The sequence below is a fragment of the Podarcis tiliguerta genome (genome assembly GCF_965153285.1).
Source record: "Podarcis tiliguerta genome assembly, chromosome: 4".
NCBI lineage: Eukaryota > Metazoa > Chordata > Lepidosauria > Squamata > Lacertidae > Podarcis > Podarcis tiliguerta.
The window spans coordinates 88,349,593-88,361,942 of NC_139537.1; positions in this window are offsets into that span (position 1 = coordinate 88,349,593).

The following is a 12,350-nucleotide window of genomic DNA, read 5'->3' on the forward strand; positions in this document are numbered from 1 at the left end:
ATTCATTCTTTTTTCCCCCTTCAAAATATAGTCCGGCCCACCACATGGTCTGAGGAACAGTGGGCTGGCCTCCTGCTGACAAAGTTTGCTGACCCCTGCATTAAACTAACAGATAACCCTCCCTGAAGAGAGAGGACAATAAATGTGGTGCCACAACAGAGAAGGCCCTTTCCTTGCTTGCCAATGGCCTCAATTTAGATGACAGGACCACTCAGAGAAGATGCTCCAGAGATAATGTCAGTGCTCAGGGAAGTTGCTGTTGAAGTAGCCTTTCCTTCAGGTAACTTGACCCCAAAGGACCTAATCCTAAACAGACTTAATCCTAAATGGCCCCTGGGCCCAGGTACAAGACATTTGTTTGAGCGAAACAGGTTCAAATCTCTACAGAATGCTTGGGGTTTTTTTCAAACCCGCAGTAATGGAAGTCCAGTTAGAATGTATTCTGCAAATCAGGTGGCTTCACCGACTAATCTTTTAGGGTTCTTCAGAGGGTCAATTAGCAAGTGGATGGAGGAAAAACTTCTTCACATGGAACATAGTCAAACTATGAAACTCTCTACCACAAAAGGTGGTGATGGCTTTGATGACTTCTCCAAGCAGTTTAAGACATATTCATCCATCTATCAACTTCTGCTGCTTATAGTAGCGAATACTATGCACAGGATCAGAGGTAGCATGATAGTAGCTGGAGAACAACTGTAGGAGAAGTTATTGTTATAAGCACATAAGAAGAGATCTGCTCAATCAGACCGGTGGCCAATCTAGCCAGCATCCTGTTCTCATATTGGCCAACAAGATGCCTCTGGCAAGCCTGTAAGCAAGGCACTCTCCACTAGGAATTGATTCCTAGGAATTGATAGCCTTATTATTTATTTATTTATTTATTCATTCATTCATTCATTTATTCATTCATTCATTCATTCATTCATTCCCCAGCCACTCTGGGTGCCTCCCAAAGAATAATGATGATGATGATGATGATGATGATGATCCTTTTACAGCTCTATCATATTCATTTATCTATGGTACCTTTTTCCCCCTAAACTAAGAAGCCCTCTTATTCTGTTTGGGATCTTCCCATTGACATCTGATTGGCTAGATGGCTTTTTGGCATGATCCAGCAGAGCACTTCTTATGTTCTTACATTCTTGGCAACAAAGCTGATCAAGGGTCTGGAAACTAAGGGTTTGGAAACAAAGCCTTATGAGGAACTGTTGAGGGAGTTGGGTCTGTTTAGCCTGGAGTACTGTGTCCATTTCTGGGCACCACAATTTAAGAAGGATGTTGACAAGCTGGAACGTGTACAGAGGAGGGCAACCAAGATGGTCAAGGGTCTTGAAACCGAGCCTTATGAGGAAAGGTTGAAGGAGCTGGGTATATTTAGCCTGGAAAAGAGGAGACTGAGAGGAGATATGATAGCCATCTTCAAATATCTCAAAGGATGTCACATGGAAGAGGGAACAAGTTTGTTTTCTACTGCTCTGGAGGATAGGACCCAAAATAATGGATTCAAGTTACATGAAACGAGATTCCGACTAAACATCAGGAAGAACTTTCTGACAATAAGAGCTGTTCAACAATGGAACGGACTCCCTTGAAAGGTGGTGGAGTCCTCTTAATTGGAGGTTTCCAAGCAGAGGTTGGTTGGACATCTGTCATGTATGGTTTAGTTGAGATTCCTGCAATTCAGGATTTCTTCAAGCTCTACAATTCTATGATTCTATCAGTAGCCCGTGGAACTCTTTAAACACATCTAAGGTATGTTCTCAGTGTCCAGACCTGGTTAGTTTTATGGTAGGTACAATTACTGGGCTTTTCCCAAAACCAGCTGCAAATAGAACATGTTGCAGGATGGATAACCATGGTCAGGCTATGTCTGTGCAGTTCGCACGCCAGACACAGAATATGACCTGGCCTCTAATGACATAACTGGCTTCATAAGCACATTGAAACTGTGAAGCTGATCTGTTTTAGGGAGCTGCAACACCAGCCAGAATAGACTGAACATCAATGATAAGACAAGACACCTACCTGAAGTATTAAGAATACACTTCAGTTTACAGCCTTTCATCCACTCCACTACTGATTCTAAGCACCAATTTAGCACTTGAATCAGATGTAAAAGAGAAAGAGTTGTGTATCATCAGCACTGTACTCCAAAACCCTAGATGGCCTCCCTCACAGATTTCATGGTAGGTTTTGTAGAGCATGGGGGGGACAAGATTGAAGCCAGTGTTATACAACCTAACACAAATACTGGTACAACAACACCATCTGGAATCTGTCCTCTAAGCAGGTATAGACCTGCCAAAACAGCCATTCTCCATTTTCCAGTCTAATAGACTATCCACAGGAATGTACAGTGGTACCTCCAGTTAAGTACTTAATTTGTTCCGGAGGTCCGTACTTAACCTGAAACTGTTCTTAACCTGAAGCACCACTTTAGCTAATGGGGCCTTCTGCTGCTGCCGCGCCGCCGGAGCACAATTTCTGTTCTCATCCTGAAGCAAAGTTCTTAACCTGAAGCACTATTTCTGGGTTAACGGAGTCTGTAACCTGAAGCGTATGTAACCTGAGGTACCACTGTAATGGTCAATGAAAGCTGCCAAGGGGTCCAGGGAAGTATAAGAAGGTTGCAACGACCCTAGATCTCTCTCAGCATAGGTCATCCAGCAGGGTGACCAGAACAGTTTCTACCCAAAGCAGGCCTGCAATGGGTCCAGATAATCAGCCTCAACTAACAAACTACCTTGAGTATCTTATATGGAAAAGGATACACACACAAATAGCAGACCCTCCAAGTGTCCCTATTTTCCAGGGGCACTCCTGGATTTACAGAAGCCGTCCTGGTTTCTGATTTCATCCTGGAATGTCCTGCTTTAACTTAGTATGTCCCTATTTTCATTGGAGAAATGTTGCAAGTATGGAATTATATGACCACCCAAGCCAAGGAGGTAACTAACTATCCAGCCCTTAGAAGACATCTGAATGTAGCCCTGTACAGGGAAGTTTTTTAAATGTTTAATTATTTTTTATGTTGGAAGCCTCCCAGAGTGGATGGGGCAACCAAATCATATGGGCAATATATTATTATTATTATTATTATTATTATTATTATTATTAGACTAGGACGTTCCTATTTTCATCAGAAAAAAAGTTGGAGGGTATGACATATACATACATGATGTTCCTTCCGCTAAATGTTTTGTTTTTGTTTTATTGTACTTCTGCAAATCCTGGTGTTTCCCTCGAGCCTCTTTTTGGTATGGATTGCGCCATTTTGGTTACACAAGGATCCAGGCATGAGAAATTGCTAGTATTTTTTTTAGAACAATCAATAGTACTTTGCCTCCCTTGGCATTCTGTGCTGCTGAGTCAGATTATTTAAGAGGTGAAAGGTCAGCATTTCCATTAAAGCTCAGGCAGTTCACTCTTTCGGCAGGGCTTTCCTGCATTTTATTGGAGAGTGCATGCCTATTTGATATGCCTTGCAAAGATGTCTAGTCTAACTCTGCATCTTCAGACAAGTAACATTTGCACACTGATATTCCACAGTTGTAAAAATGAAAAACCTTCCCTTAAGACCTCTGAGAAAATGTATGCAGAAATCTGAAAGAGAACACACACATTCCAATGAAAAGAGGTTTAGAAGCTGATCTCAGGGTGATCCAGCTGTAGGGTAGATCTAAGCTGTGCCCTGTTGGTGACCTTTGACATAAGGTGACCTTTCTTGTTTAAATATTCATTCAGCTTCCAACCGACCCCGAAGAGATGGGATTTGCTCCATAATTGCTGTGGGAAAGGAGTTAATTTACCCTCGTCGCTGCAAAAAGTACTCTGCTATAACCTATTTGTTCATCAGTAAAATGAATCCAAAATGTTGGGAAAGGGGACAACAAGGAAGAAGGATTTTTCTGGGATCCGTGCATCCAAAATGACAGAATTCCCCCATATTTAGATTAGAATGAAATGAAATGAAATAAAAATGCTCTTAAGTCCATTCAGAGGGGGGAGATGGTTTGTTTGAGGCATGAGCTTCTACATGAAAGCACTTTGGGCTTGTTTTTGGTGCTTTGGTTGTCCTGGATATTGCTTTCCTTAAAATGTTTATTGAAAATGGTTTAAGACGCATGAACATATCCCCAGTAAACGGTACTATAATATATACAATTTAAACAAGTTGACAGAAGGTTTAAAACCGAACAAATCATAATTATAAAAGCAAGATGACAAGTTTTTCTGTGCTTTCAGAACATAAATCAGTATTAGACAGTCTTCCGTGGCATGAGAATTATATAAACGTTCGGCTATAATAGAAATGGCCCAGCAGATTAGCATTAGGATGCTATGCTTATTGGAGATGCCTCATAACCAAAAACATATTGTGATGTGAGTGCTTCCAAAATACATAGGAATTCAAGGTACAGCACTCTAAGATTATAGGTCCATCAAGATGTCTTTTTTATTGTGCATTCATGATCATGACAGAATTGGGACAATTGTACATGATCCCACTCACAATACTGTTGGAGCTTGCAGAAGTTTCAGGGTGAACATACATCTTTATTGCCAATAAGTCCATGCCTCGTGACTTCCTGCTGAAATTGTTTAATGTTTTATTCCACAAATTAAAAAAAAATCCTTCCAGTAGCACCTTAGAGACCAACTAAGTTTGTTACTGGTATGAGCTTTCGTGTGCATGCACACTTCTTCAAATATCTGAAGTGTGTATCTGAAGACGTGTGCATGCACACGAAAGCTCATACCAATAACAAACTTGGTGTCTAAGGTGCTTTGCCAACAAAGGTCCGTATAGTAAAAGCTATGGTTTTCCCAGTAGTGATGTATGGAAGTGAGAGCTGGACCATAAAAAAGGCTGATTGCCAAAGAATTGATGCTTTTGGATTATGGTGCTGGAGGAGACTCTTGAGAGTCCCATGGACTGCAAGAAGATCAAACCTATCCATTCTTAAAGAAATCAGCCCTGAGTGCTCACTGGAAGGACAGATCCTGAAGCTGAGGCTCCAATACTTTGGCCGCCTCATGAGAAGAGAAGACTCCCTGGAAAAGACCCTGATGTTGGGAAAGATGGAGTGCACAAGGAGAAGGGGACGACAGAGGACAAGATGGTTGGATCATGTTCTCGAAGCTACAAACATGAGTTTGACCAAACTGCGGGAGGCAGTGGAAGACAGGAGTGCCTGGCGTGCTCTGGTCCATGGGGTCATGAAGAGTCGGACACGACTAAACGACTAAACAACAAGGTGCTACTGGAAGGGATTTTTTTATTTTGTTTTGACTACGGCAGACCAACACGGCTACCTACCTGTAATTATTCCACAAATGTTCCTTTTTTGTCTCACATTTGTTGATCAGGAGTGCCCCCCCAGAGGGCAAAAATGTAATAACATCAGGGAAGCATCACAGAAAAACTAATAAAGCCGAATGGTGTGTGGGCAGTCTGGTATAAATCTAAGGTACGATGGTTGTGTCAATTGCAGGTGGCACAATTCACCCACACAACAGTAAGGTTGTTGGAAACAAGAAGGACAGTATTTCAAAATGGTTTCCTAGAAATGTTAAAGCCATCGTGGAAGAATTTGGAGCAGCTAATTCTGTTCTAATCCCTTTTTGCTTTGTTTTTTAATTCTCATGATACATTCTAGTCACCATTGGAGAAGGAGATTGCAATCCTAATGTGTTGCTTAGTCGTTTAGTCATGTCCGACTCTTCGTGACCCCATGGACCAGAGCACGCCAGGCACTTCTGTAATATATTATGTCTATCTTTTGTCAATTCTTGTTGTTCTCCAGGAATTTATGTGTTGTATGTGCGATATAACTTTGTGCCACCAGATGGTGATGTGGAGCCCCTTTTTTCTACCTGTTTTCCCTGTTGTTGTTGTTTTGTTGTTTTGTTTTTTTGTTTAGTTGTTTAGTCGTGTCCGACTCTTCGTGACCCCATGGACCAGAGCACGCCAGGCACTTCTGTCTTCCACTGCCTCCCACAGTTTCGTCAAACTCATGCTGGTAGCTTCGACAACACTATCCAACCATCTTGTCCTCTGTCGTCCCCTTCTGCTTGTGCCCTCCATCTTTCCCAACATCAGGGTCTTTTCCAGGGAGTCTTCTCTTCTCATGAGGTGGCCAAAGTATTGGAGTCTCAACTTCATGATCTGTCCTTCCAGTGAGCACTCAGGGCTGATTTCCTTCAGAATGGGAAGGTTTGATCTTCTTGCAGTCCATGGGACTCTCAAGTGTCTCCTCCAGCACCATAATTCAAAAGCAGTAAACAGTAAAAAAAAAGGTAAGCCATTCCAATTCTCCCCCCCCCCCAAAAAAGAAAGCAAGATGGGGACAGTGATTGACAAGAAATTGAAAGCAGGAAATAGGCTTTTTGTATGATGAAAAGGAAATACTGGAGCATGTACCGGTAACTATGGCAAATGCCATAATTCCAGTAAATGATATGGTAACACTATCTGGTGACACATGTACTTTGCACCACATTAAACATACTTTTCATTTCCATTTTTAATATCAGCTCTGTGAAATAAAAAAAAAAAAGTATACAGTTTCTTCCTTTTGCCTAGCAAGTATCTGAAATCATGATTGATAACAGTAATTTACTTGGCAGTCCACTGTTTAATTTCATCTGGCTTCTTAAGGCATTAAACTCTGGTAGCTGAGAAATACGGTAAAATTTGGAAAATGTCAAACAACTTTCCCCTGCTGTGATTCACATTCATCCATCTGCTCAGAACTCTACATTATCCAGCCTTGGTTATATTTTCTCAGCTCCTGTTTCGCTGTAATTGGAGTCTGCCTCACAATTGGATGAAAAGTTTTTATAGTCCTTTTTTAACGAGCAGAACTTCTTTCACAAACTTTAGCTTGTTTGTTCTCACAACAGTCTTTTGTGAGTCACTGTTTTTGCCAAGTTTTACTTACACAGGATTGATGATTTGTGACTTTGAGGACTCAAGATCAGTAAGGGTTGGATTGCAGATAGGTAGCATATGGGATCCAAAATGCAAAACAGGGAAGCATTTTCAGGAGACATAACACAGGCAAGAGGTGCTTCCTTCTTCTCCCACTGATTTTCCTTTATATCTAACCCTGTACTTTGGAATCCAGGCTTGTAGGGGGAAAGTGGTCAGAACAACTTGAGGAAGAAGGTGGAAGATTGAGGAAAGATTCAGTAGAGTACTGCTCTTCCACTCTACACTTTAAAAAAGGTAAAGGTACCCCTGCCTGTATGGGCCAGTCTTGACAGACTCTAGGGTTGTGCGCCCATCTCACTCAAGAGGCCGGGGGCCAGTGCTGTCTGGAGACACTTCCGGGTCACGTGGCCAGCATGACATTACTGCTCTGGTGAGCCAGAGCCGCACACGGAAACGCCGTTTACCTTCCCGCTAGTAAGCGGTCCCTATTTATCTACTTGCACCCGGGAGTGCTTTCGAACTGCTAGGTTGGCAGGCGCTGGGACCAAACAACGGGAGCGCACCCCGCCGCGGGGATTCGAACCGCCGACCTTTCGATCGGCAAGCCCTAGGCGCTGAGGCTTTTACCCACAGCGCCACCCGCGTCCCTACACTTTAAGCGGGTGTAAATTTATGCCAGATCCAAACCCCATTCACAACTGGGATGCTGCCCTGTCTAAGCCTGGCAGAGGAAAAACAAGCCATCAAAATAGCTTTCTATGCCAGGTTGCCAGGTCATGTAACTGAGCGGAATAAGCTTAGGATCCAGCCTAAATCCCCCTTCTCTGGCACCCCTTCCCTACCATGCTCCCACCACATATCTTCTTAGGAATATGTATTTATTTATTTATATACCCCACCCATGTGGCTGGGTTTCCCCAGCCACTCTGGGTGGCTCCCAACAGAATATTAAAAACACAATAAAACATCAAACATTAAAAACTTCCCTAATCAGGGCTGCCTTCAGATGTCTTCTAAAAGTCAGATAGCTGATTGGCTGGTGCCATTTGGGTTTCGCCTGCCGCGTAGCAAATTGTCACAACTTGTAAGGTTGCCGATAGGCTCTGGTTCAGTTGATAGGGATGGGAGAATGCTCTCGCCATCCCTATGTGAAGGGTATTCTGTTAAAGGAATCCAGGGACTCAATGGTTTGGTCAACCCCTGAGAGCAGATTGTGCCCGTGCCTGAGTCCAGGGGGACATTTGGGTGGCGGAGTTAGCCCGTTCCTGACTTTCTGCTTATCCAGGTGTTCACCCTTGGCTGACCTATGCTGGAACCCTGGGTCAGCGCTACCTGCATGGCAGGGAGCTAGTCGAACCAGAGCCTATGCAACCAGTCACTTTCTGTAATCAATGAAGTTGTGGCCTAAATTCTGCCAAAAACCAAAACCAAAATTTGAGTCAAGTGTGAATTTATTTAGGGGGAAGGTTTCTGGGTCTGAACACACAAAATGAGAAACCAAGAGGAAACCAAAATGGATGGATTCTCCCAGTCCTGTCCTATGCACAGTTATTCAGAAAGTACGTCTCACATGCCACTGAAATCAATTAAAGGACTGTAGCTATGATAAGCAGTAGAAGAACCTTCCTCCAAAGTACATTTTTCAAACTGCATCTTCCTGACTCCTGGAAGCACATGAAAATCAAAAGAACCTTAACAGGAATATTTGCAAAGAGTCCAAGTGAATTGGAGTTGTGGCATGCAAAGTTGCAGGCACATTTTGCCTGTTCCACCTCCTCTTCAAAGCCTTTCTGATTGTTCAGATCTGAATGGGGTCCCTAGAATCAGCATATATATTCTACCATTTCCATTCAGAGACTCTTCAGTGATTATTTCCATGTGCCCTGCATGTCCTCACATTCTTGAAATGCCTGACAAGTGGTTTGAAGTGCTGCTTGAGATTCATTTAGCGTGGATTCTATCCAAATCTATGCTCTCCCACAGTGATGCAATTTCAGCCAAATAGGGAAAAACGAAATCATAATTTTAAAACACATATGATTTGCTGTAGGCTTGAAAAGGATGAACAAACTGCATATTTATCATGTTTACAGCCCTCAGGCTGCAATGGAAGTATCAAAGGGAATGGCTGTGATCTGCTCTGATGTCACAATGGGTATTATTATCGCCTCCCTTGTCCTTGTTGCCTTAGTTGCTCTGATGTCACAGATGGGTACAGCAGTGAGGGAGACACATCTGGCTTGCAAAGGCAAACATGGGAGACATTAGAACTACATTTCTGAAAATAGCTAGCAAATTTGGTAGGCAATACCAAAAATGCCTCCCTAAAATTATCTTCAAAGTGCCATTTGGTTGATGTAGATTGGCATGTGTAATGGTTCTAGGGGTTGCTCGTGCGTAAGTTGCCGCCACTCCTGGCTAGGTTACCTGGTTGAACCCTTTCTGTCTGGACAGCCTCAAGTTTCGTGGCTGCCTCAGTCGCTGGCAGAATCCGTCAGTGGGCATTTCTTGAACCTTTTCCAGCATAAAAGCTGTTTGATGCCCAGTCTTCTCCTACTCTCCCTGCGCTGAAGTCTTCTGCGCAGAGAGGGTGTGGGCAGCGGAGTACCCGTACTCTCTCCGCTGGTCTCCGGCGAGGAGTCCTGGAGCCTCCTCTCCGATTCCCCCATCTGCCCCCCTTCTCCACTGGTGTTACGCTGATTTCCTTCCCTAGCGGATGGGCTGCCTCTCTCCCTACTGGGACCCTCTCCGGCATCCCTCTGGAGCCTTTTCTCCGCCTCCAGCTCCGATGGCAGTTCCCTGACAGCATGGTTTTATGGAAACAACAGATAGCACATGCTCCTTATTTTATTGATGTATAATCTATTTCTATACCGCCAACTTACAGCTAGAGTTCTAGTAGCTAAGTACTGGAAAAGTGAACTTACTCCATCAAGATAGGAAGGGCAGTTAAAAGTATGTGAGTACTTGGAACCTGCGAAAATGACGGAATCAATAAGAAATAAATCAGCAGACAAAGTCAAAAAAGAATGGGAATGTTTTAATAATTACTTAATGGAACAAGGTTCCAATATTAAAACTTGGTTGTGTTTTGAATAATTCCGCAAACAGAGATATATCGCTTCCTCATACCAAGATGAGGATAAAACAATGAATACAGGGGGAAATGGTAGGTTAATGTGAACTGAAACCGTAACGAGGCAGAAGGAAGTCTACAATAATAATAAAAAACGTAAAGAGATTCAACCAACACCGAAGGTTACAATATACAATATATAAGAAAAGCTACCACAGGGTAGAATCATTTTAAATAAAATCTATTAGGTGATAGGTATAGAGTTTAAGTTATTATACTGTTATAGTTTTCTTAATTACTCTATTATCCTTTTTTCTTTTTTTCTTTTTATGTACATTGACATGTAGGTGTTCTTTTCTGTTCTTTACTTTTCATACAAGATCTTAAGGTATGTATTTGTTAACTATGTATTTTTACATGTTTTTGCTAATAAAATAAAATAAAAAGTTACAATAAAAGATGGAGACCTTTAAAAACAGTACAAAACAATCAAATTAAAATGACTGATTAATTAAAAGAATGTAAACAGCTACCTAGGCCTGTCAGAATGAAAAGGTTTCCAAGAGATGCCTGGAAATCAATAGTAAGGATGCCTGCTGAATCTCAGCTGGTAAAGTTCAACAACATTATAGGGATGCCGTACATCTGGAATTTCCAGGACATATCCAAGATTCACCCTTCGAAAGTAGCATCCAGGCAGATTTTTTAAAAAGCTGGTTAAAATCTTATGGTCTATAAGAAAATTATAGGAAAATGATACATCAGTGGTATCTAACACTGAGTAAATTGGCAAAAACGTATGAATCTAAATCAAACAAGTGTTGGAAATGTAAAGAGAAAGAAGATTTTATCATATGTGGTGGGCTTGTAGTAAGGTTGAAGCCTACTGGGAAATGATATATAATGAAATGAAAACGATGTTTAAAATAACCTTTGTATAAATATAAAAAAGACGCATGCTTTGGCTCTTAATATACTTTGCTATGCATCTCACTAAGGAGAGGAACTTTGCATTCATAGGGATATTGTTTAGATATGTGCGTGTGTCGTGGGTTGGTTAGACACAGAGGAATAGTGGGAGGAACCTCCTGGGGAAGCAGTGATTCTTCAACATCAACTTTGTTGGACTGGTCATGTTGTGCGGATGTCTGATTGTCGTCTTCCAAAGCAACTACTCTATTCCCAACTTAAAAAGGGGAAGCATAATGCCAGTGGTCCACCAAAGAGGTTTATAGGCTCTCTCAAGGCAAATCTAAAAAAATGTAGTATAAACACCGACAACTGGGAAACACTGGCCTGCGAGTGCTTCAATTGGAGAACAGCCTTTACCAAAGTGGTCATGGGCTTTGAAGACTCTCGAACTCAGGATGCAAGGGAGAAACGTGCTAAGAGAAAGGCACACTTGGCTAACTCTCACCATGAACAACGCCCGCCCAGAAACTTATGAGCCCACTGTGGAAGGACATGTGGATGCAGAATTGGCCTCCACAGTCACTTACGGACTCACTGTTAAAACTGTGTTTATGGAAGACCCACTTACTCGGCTATGAGTGATCGTCAAAGAAGAAAATGCAGAGGAATGGTGAGAGCAACCAGCTGGGGGAACCACCAAAAGAGGAAGGCTCAGAACCTGTGGTGGTTGAATGATGATGAGTGGCCAGAGAGCAAATAGGGAGAAATAAAATGCACTATAATTTCTATAACTGTTCCTGAAATACCGTATTTTTTGCTCTATAAGACTCACTTCTTCCCTCCTGAAAAGTAAGGGGAAATGTGTGTGCGTCTTATGGAGCGAATGCAGGCTGCGCAGCTATCCCAGAAGCCAGAACAGCAAGAGGGATTGCTGCTTTCGCTGCACAGCGATCCCTCTTGCTGTTCTGGCTTCTGGGATTCAGAATATTTTTTTACTTGTTTTCCTCCTCCAAAAACAAGGTGCGTCTTGTGGTCTGGTGTGTCTTATGGAGCGAAAAATACGGTAATTGTTTTATTTTAAATCACCACTGAAAGCTGTGTCAAAGATATATGAAGGATGCTGACAAGCTGGGAAAGAAAAGGAAAAATAGACCACAACCAAGTTATTAAACTCCTTGAAATAGATAAAATTCAGTCTTTTAATGGCAAAGTATTATAATGGCCCCTCTGTTTTTACAGTGCTTATATTATTGTATTAAGGAAAATTGGATCATATCTTAATGTGCCTTTGCTTCGCAGCTCATTACGATGTCAAGGTAATGACATTTACCGGTAGAACTTCATATTACTCTCTGGCTTTTTATTGCATAAAAATAAAGGGTTATTAGAAAAGAGATCTTTAATGATAATAATAGTGTT